Genomic DNA, 8,862 nt, shown 5'->3' on the forward strand with positions numbered 1-8,862 from the left:
TGAAATAATAGCCCTGTTAGTCCTGCTGCAGCGCCTGTCACTCAAGCGCTTTTTTGTATGGGGCGTTGCTAAAGTTTTTTCTTTGCTATGGGCCTTGGCTGAGAGTGCAGCCAATCAGAGCGCTCCTCTCTCAGCCAGGCAGAAGGAGCTAAAGTTCTCGCGAGAACTTTAGCTTCACAACATCCTGTTGCAGCGAAAGATCAGATTGACCGGCCGAGGGACGCGACGGGTGTGGAAGCAGCGGTACGAGCGGCAGGGTAAGTATCATAATCATCCCCTAGACATCGAGCAAATAAGTAGCTGCCACAGCACCCCACTGGCAACGAGCATTATGGGGGTCTTGATCATGGACCCCCACCGGCAATCACTATGGGGGTCATAATCATGGCCCCAGCAGAAACCCCCCCCCCCCCCTCTGGCAACGAGCATTATGGGGGTCATGATCATGGACCCCCATATGTAATTAGTATGGGTGTCATAATCATGCCCCCCCAGCAAACCCACCCCCCTCTGGCAACGAGCATAATGGGGGTCATAATCATGGACCCCCACCCCCACCTGGAAATAAGCAATAAGGGGGTCTTGATCATGGCCCCCCCAGCAAAACCCACCCCCCTCTGGCAACGAGCATAATGGGGGTCATAATCATGGACCCCCACCCCCACATGGAAATAAGCAATAAGGGGGTCTTGATCATGGCCCCCCCAGCAAAACCCACCCCCCTCTGGCAACGAGCATTATGGGGGTCATTATCATGGACCCCCACATGGAAATAAGCAATAAGGGGGTCTTGATCATGACCCCTCCAGCAAAACCCACCCCCTTCTGGCAACGAGCATTATGGGGGTCATTATCATGGACCCCCACCCCCACATGGAAATAAGCAATAAGGGGGCATGATCATGGCCCCCCAGCAAAACCCACCCCCCTCTGGCAACGAGCATAATGGGGGTCATAATCATGGACCCCCACCCCCACATGGAAATAAGCAATAAGGGGGGCATGATCATGGCCCCCCCAGCAAAACCCACCCCCCTCTGGCAACGAGCATTATGGCGGTCATTATCATGGACCCCCACATGGAAATAAGCAATAAGGGGGGCATGATCATGGCCCCCCCCCAGCAAAACCCACCCCCCTCTGGCAACGAGCATTATGGGGGTCATTATCATGGACCCCCACCCGGAAATAAGAAATAAGGGGGTCTTGATCATGGCCCCCCCAGCAAAACCCACCCCCCTCTGGCAACGAGCATTATGGGGGGTCATTATCATGGACCCCCACCCCCACATGGAAATAAGCAATAAGGGGGTCTTGATCATGACCCCCCCAGCAAAACCCACCCCCCCTCTGGCAACGAGCATAATGGGGGTCATAATCATGGACCCCCACCCCCACATGGAAATAAGCAATAAGGGGGTCATGACCCCCATAGGCAGACAGCAATAAGGGGGTAATGATCATGACCCCCCCAGCAATCAGTGTCACCTTGTTATTTTCAAAAACTAAAATAATATACCTAGTTATATTATTATTATTATAATAAAGTAAACAATTGATCTAATGTAATAAAATAATACATATAAAATATTTTTTTCAGGTGATGGTATAACTTTCAATTTATAATTTTAACTTTTCTAAATTTTTTACAGTGGATTTTCAGTTAGTCAATTCAGGGCAGCAACCCTGACTGGTAAGTTGTATTCCGACAATCATCGGAAGAAGAACAAACATGTTGCGTGAAGTTTCCCAGTTCAAAAAACCAATACACGTTGGTATTGCGTTGTTTGCTAGTTCTACGTTCCATCATTATATTTTTTATAATTTTGATATATAGACAAGGGTAAGTGTACAGGCAGGGTAAGTATGGAAGACCTAATTTTATTTCATTTATAAAATAAATGTTTCAAGAAAGAAAATGTACAAAGTTATTTGGATGGGAATATCGTTATTTTTTAAAAATCTATTTATAATCGTTCAATGTTTTTCATCTAATATGGTAAGTTTGAGTTTACCTTATAACATGTATCCAAATAATATGCATTTTTTAAATTTTTCTTTTTTTTTTACAACAGGAATTGACAAAATGCCGAACTCTTGTTGGGTAAAAAATAGTTTATTCCAGCCTGGCAGTATACTGAATGGCCACGAAATCAAATTACATTGCTTTCCCAACTTTAGGGAGAGAATATTAGATTGGTTTCGAATCTTAATTCCTTCTGGAGAGGTAGAAGTTATTTCTCTAGCAGAGGAAATTCAAGGTTACAAAAAAAAGATACAATAAGTATCATATTTGTTCGCTACATTTTTCTGATGATAGTTTTATAGTCAACGCTGGCGGACGTTCACTTCGGCCAGTAGCAAACCCTTCATTTTTTGAAAAATTTCTTGATTCCGAAAGAGAAGTTTTAGAGTCAAAAATTTCCAAGAAAAAACGACTTCACAATCCAACAGGTTCCCAGCAGTCGGTTACTCCTTCATCATCAGAATCATCAATTCCAAATGAATCTCGTGGTCATACTGTATCCATATCGTCCATGCAAGTTCAACAAGTATTTGAGAATGTGGAAAATCTAATTTCCAAATTCACGGATGCTTCAACTCAGACAGAGTTGAATTTGACAAATTCTATAATTATTAGTAAAGATAAAAATCTTACACTTAGGGAAGAAGAATCACCTTTACGTGAACATACAAATATTGATCATGAATCCACCCCATTGCCTGATTGTTCTCAATTCCAAAATCGTCACAAAATTAATCCATTTTTAAGACTTCTTTCTCCTATTGTATTTGAAAATGAAAAGATCTCCCAGCCACCGGAAGAAGATGGCAATAATGATGATCTGGTTAGTGGGATATTTCCGTTGACAGGTGACTTCGAGGATTCATACAATATTAGCAGTCTGGCTGACGCAGGGGAAATTCGTGATTCAAGAGACCACACATATGACCCTTTGATGGTAAGCCACTCCTCTTCTGATCAATTTGCTTTACAGTCTATGTTAGAAATTGAGCATGATAATTCTTTTCAAGATATTCAATATAAAAACATTGTAAAAGACACTAAATTGATTGTGAACGAAAGTTGTCTCGATGTACTGCTACGTCAGGTGAAGTGTCGGTATGTTGATTGCAATCTGTGTTTTCAATTTCAAAAGAAAGGAAAGGATCAGCTGTAATAATTCGCGGTAGTTGTTGTAGCGGACATTCGTCTTTATTATGGCATACACAGCCTAAAATTGGACGTTTCTGGAGTGGAAATGTCCTTTTGGCAGCGTCAATACTCTGCAGTGGCCTAAACTATCAAAAAGTTCAGGAGTTGTTTGGAATTTTTTGCTTGAGCACATTTTCTGAGACCACATATTACCGTTACCAAACCAAATTTCTGTTCCCTGCTATCGATATTGCCTGGAAGCAAGAAAAAAAAAAAAATACAGGAAGATTTGCATGGTTTTCCAATTTGTTTAGCGGGAGATGGTCAATGTGATAGCCCCGGCCACTCCGCTAAATATTGTATTTACACTGTTATGGACCTGTACACTGAAAAAATTATAGATTTTGAAGTTGTACACAGAGGCCAGTGCAGTTCATCGGTAGCTATGGAGAAGTTTGGATTCCAAACAGTAATGGAACGAGTTAAAAACAATGGATTTGACATATGTGTATTTGTCTCTGATAGACATGTCAGTATTCAAAAATTGATGCGCGAGGTGTACACTGACATAGATCATCAGTTTGACATTTGGCACTACGCTAAGTCAATCAAGAAACGATTAATCAAGGCAAGTAACGGAAGAGCCGGAAAGGATCTAAAACCATGGATAGAAAAGATTGTCAACCATTTCTGGTGGTGTGTTAAAACGTGTGACCACAATGCTTTTTTTTTCCGGGAAAGATGGAATTCTGTTCTACATCATGTAGCCAACAGACATGAATGGGAAGATGGAGAACACTATAATAAGTGTGCCCACGAAGAACTGCGACCTGAAGACACGTCAGTTTTGTGGCTTAGAAAGGAAAGTACTGCTTTTCAAAAATTAGAAGAAATCATCAAAAATGAACAAATGACGAGCGATGTACCACACCTGATCCGAAATTGCCACACTGGACCTCTTGAAGCCTTCCACAGTTTAGTTTTAAAGTACAGAACAAAAAGAATACATTTTGATATAGATGGAATGGAAACACGAACCAAACTGGCAATTTTGGCACACAATAATAATCTAGGAAGACCACAAGCAGTTGTTCACTTCCCAACTTCTGTGTCACAACCCATTGGAACAAGAAGAACAAAATTATTACTTCCGAAGGGAAAAAAACACTGGAAGGTGAAGAACGTTTACGAAGCAATGAGCGTTGAACATGTTACTCCGATTTTAGTTGATTGTTTGAAGTTAGCTGTAGGAGACATCACAGCAGAATGGAAGAGTCGAACACCTGATCTTCCACCCAACATTGCTAATGTAGAACGGCCGAAAAAGGAAGACATTCTACGGCAACATTGGTCACGTTTTCGAAAAAACTAATACAGTTCATCTGGGTTAAAAAAAAAAAATTATTTGAAGAAAAATAATAAATCCTGCTTTTCCGTTACTTTCATGTTCAGAAAAAAGTTATTTTTTAGATTGTTTCGAGAACTAACTTTGTTGTTTAGTTATTTTACTTTAGTTCAATCAGTTGATATTCGTTTACCGAGACGGGACTGCACCACTAATGTAAAGGGTAAGGATAGCAAAAGTAGATCTGGCTCAAGGCAGTGACCATTATGCTTTTCCAATCAAAAGTTGTTGTAACTTTACTTTTTTATTTTTAGACATTATACCTGAGTGTAGGATAAGTGCTGTCAAGCCATGGAGTCAAGGGGATCCGATTAGACTCCAAGGTGTGTTCGCTGACAGTCTTATAATGTCGCTACAGTCCCATGATTGACCCTTTTCCTCTCACAGAGACAGCGCTGCAGTACATTTCATATTCTGACCATGTCTTTTGTCCACAGCCTGACAGTAAACTGTACCAGCGTGTAGGACATGCCCGGGAAGGAAGAACAAGTTTCCTGCCAGCCGTGGAGTCAAGGGGATCCGATTAGACTCCAAGGTGTGTTCACTGACAGTCTTATAATGTCGCTACAGTTCCCATGATTGACCCTTTTCCTCTCACAGAGACAGCGCTGCAGTACATTTCATATTCTGACCATGTCTTTTGTCCACAGGCTGACAGTCGAGGAACCACATTGACGGACTTGACCTGGATCTACCATATCATACTTTTAATTTGAAATTATATAATGCCATTGTTTTTTATGAGAAATTTAAAATTTTAAAAAAAATTTAAAAATAAATGACATTATAAATTTTATGGATATCCTTTGCATAACTGTAATGAAATGTCAGAAAGCAAAACAATTTTTTAATTTATGATTGTTTTCTATCTTTGACATTTTTGCATATTACAAAACATTATCTTTGTCGATATTTTAGATATTTCCTGTTGGCAAGGACGTTACTATATACCACTTTCTTACAGATGTGTAAGAAATATCCATAAACTTAGTGTGACGTTTGGTAAAGGCTAGGGGTCCCTTCACACTAGCGACATGGCCATTCATCGGGACATAGCCTGAAAGAAAATTTTTTATTTTATAAATCTGAACACTCTCTAAAATTATGGAGGCTTTTGGCGTCACACTGCGAGAGCTTGAGGTACTAACAATAAAGAATGTTTGAATTGCAGTACACTTTGGTCTGCCTATAGTCAATGGTGACAGAGGGCCATCTCGTCAATAATCCTTATAAGTAGCTGTGTAGATCCCTAATCATTTTCACCTGCCCAGATAGCCTGACCAAGTTCCATTCCGCAAGTGTGAAGGTACTCTGAGGGGATATGGAGGAGGCCTTTTTTTATAATAAAATATGATGTGTTTTTCTGACTAATTTCTGTACATATTATTTTTCTGCAATGTATAATGTTTCTGAACATTGAATAGCCAAATATTATGCTGTAACTTTCAGTTTTTTGGATATTTATTAATAAAAAGTAAAAAAATACGTTCTAAAATTGTTACTTTATTACATAACTAGATAAATTTACAGTCTTTTCATAATATATTATAACGTTACTCCATTGCTAGATACTCTGCAGGCTCCTCTCTGAACATTAGAAATCCGCAATAATCTTGAAGTGGGTCAGGAAAAACTTCTCTTATGATCGTCACTGCACAAGAAGGAATAGGGCGTCTTCTTCCAACGCCAAGATAGCCATGTATCCAAGCTGTAAAGCCACGATATGCTGTTTTTCTTAGTAGCCTAAAAAATATAAAAAAGTATATTGAATTTAAAATTAGACAATATAATAATTAGGTAAACCTATGGTTGGGTGTTCAGATCAAAATGTTGCAGATTTTGTTTTCATGGAAGTAAATACACGAATAAGAACACCTGTTCAATTCTTTATCTGGAGGGGGACGAAGCACTTCTCCAATTGCCCACATGGACACCTCCACCCTTCCGCGATCTTGACAAAATTGTTGGAAATATTCATGTTCAATTACGCAACCGTTTTCAGTTACATACGGTTCAATATTTGAAATTTCTTTACAACAGATCGATTCTATGGCGGTTGGCATCGGTTTACAGTTAGTACACGTGCACCATTCGTTATTTCCAACTCTACTACTGTCCGACTCTTCATTTTCAATGCTCCCAACACTGTTATCTAATGTGGAACGAGTGGGGTTTTCTGGAAAACACGGTTCAGATTTATTCGTGACCCCGTACTTCTGTTGAAGACGTTTCTTTAGCCACTCCAACTATAACAAAAAATAAAAATAAATAGGATAAACAATGACCAGCCTGATAGGATGATAATCCATTATCAACTTTTATTTTTATTTGTGAATTTACTTTTTCTGATCTTGCCGCAAAAACACTTGGTGGTAATTCATCAGACGAATTATCCATTTTCAGATCTGAGAATAATAAAAAAAAAAATTTAATAAATGCATCTTATCAATTACATTTTTTTGTAATAATAGAACTATAGTAGGATCATGTAGTGAATTTATGAGGTAGTGCTCACTGTTTTAAAACGCTGTAACATGTTAGTGCTGTCTGTGGGGTGGTGGGGGTCCATGATAATGACCCCCATAATGCTCTTTGCCAGAGGGGGGGGGGGTTTTGCTGGGGGGGCCATGATCAAGACCCCCTTATTGCTTATTTCCATGTGGGGGTCCATGATTATGACCCCCATTATGCTCGTTGCCAGAGGGGGGTGGGTTTTGCTGGGGGGGCCATGATCAAGACCCCCTTATTGCTTATTTCCATGTGGGGGTCAATGATTATGACCCCCATTATGCTCGTTGCCAGAGGGGGGTGGGTTTTGCTGGGGGGGCCATGATCATGCCCCCCTTATTGCTTATTTCCATGTGGGGGTCCATGATAATGACCCCCATAATGCTCGTTGCCAGAGGGGGGTGGGTTTTGCTGGGGGGGCCATGATCAAGACCCCCTTATTGCTTATTTCCATGTGGGGGTGGGGGTCCATGATGACCCCCATTATGCTCGTTGCCAGAGGGGGGTGGGTTTTGCTGGGGGGGGCCATGATCATGCCCCCCTTATTGCTTATTTCCATGTGGGGGTCCATGATAATGACCCCCATAATGCTCGTTGCCAGAGGGGGGTGGGTTTTGCTGGGGGGGCCATGATCAAGACCCCCTTATTGCTTATTTCCATGTGGGGGTGGGGGTCCATGATTATGACCCCCATTATGCTCGTTGCCAGAGGGGGGTGGGTTTTGCTGGGGGGGCCATGATCAAGACCCCCTTATTGCTTATTTCCATGTGGGGGTGGGGGTCCATGATTATGACCCCCATTATGCTCGTTGCCAGAGGGGGGTGGGTTTTGCTGGGGGGGCCATGATCAAGACCCCCTTATTGCTTATTTCCAAGTGGGGGTGGGGGTCCATGATTATGACCCCCATTATGCTCGTTGCCAGAGGGGGGTGGGTTTGCTGGGGGGGCATGATCATGACACCCATACTAATTACATATGGGGGTCCATGATCATGACCCCCATAATGCTCGTTGCCAGAGGGGGGGGGGTGGTTTCTGCTGGGGCCATGATCATGACCCCCATAGTGATTGCCGGTGGGGGTCCATGATCAAGACCCCCATAATGCTCGTTGCCAGTGGGGTGCTGTGGCAGCTACTTATTTGCTCGATGTCTAGGGGATGATTATGATACTTACCCTGCCGCTCGTACCGCTGCTTCCACACCCGTCGCGTCCCTCGGCCGGTCAATCTGATCTTTCGCTGCAACAGGATGTTGTGAAGCTAAAGTTCTCGCGAGAACTTTAGCTCCTTCTGCCTGGCTGAGAGAGGAGCGCTCTGATTGGCTGCGCTCTCAGCCAAGGCCCATAGCAAAGAAAAAACTTTAGCAACGCCCCATACAAAAAAGCGCTTGAGTGACAGGCGCTGCAGCAGGACTAACGGGGCTATTATTTCAACATTCGGGGGTCGATTTTAAAAAAAATAAAAAGGGGGAACATCAGTGGATGCCGCACTATTAGGTAGGGTTGTTAGTTTAGTAAAATTATACTGATGAAAGGTCCCCTTTAAGATAATCGCCCAAAAACTGAAAAAACTATGGCTCTTAGACTATGGAGACACAAACTTTTTTTTGTTTTAAAAATGAAATCATTGGGTAAAACTTACATAAATTAAAAAAATTGAATACATATTAGGTATCGCCGCGTCCGTGACAACCTGCTCTATGAAATTACCACATGATCTAACCTGTCAGATGAATGTTGTAAATAACAAAAAAAAAACGATGGCAAAAAAGCTATTTCTTGTTATCTTGCCGC

At 41.8% G+C, this 8,862-nt stretch overlaps 1 long non-coding RNA gene across 1 annotated transcript; it reads left to right on the plus strand.

Annotated features, from left to right (window-relative positions):
• Positions 1 to 4,840: 4,840 nt before the first annotated feature.
• LOC120995611 lies at positions 4,841 to 5,255 on the plus strand. Its single transcript, XR_005777635.1, has 3 exons — positions 4,841 to 4,885; positions 5,000 to 5,097; positions 5,213 to 5,255. It is a non-coding gene; the product is annotated as an uncharacterized LOC120995611 (long non-coding RNA).
• Positions 5,256 to 8,862: the final 3,607 nt, after the last annotated feature.

This window comes from Bufo bufo, chromosome 3, assembly GCF_905171765.1.
Source record: "Bufo bufo chromosome 3, aBufBuf1.1, whole genome shotgun sequence".
In the NCBI taxonomy this organism is placed as follows: domain Eukaryota; kingdom Metazoa; phylum Chordata; class Amphibia; order Anura; family Bufonidae; genus Bufo; species Bufo bufo.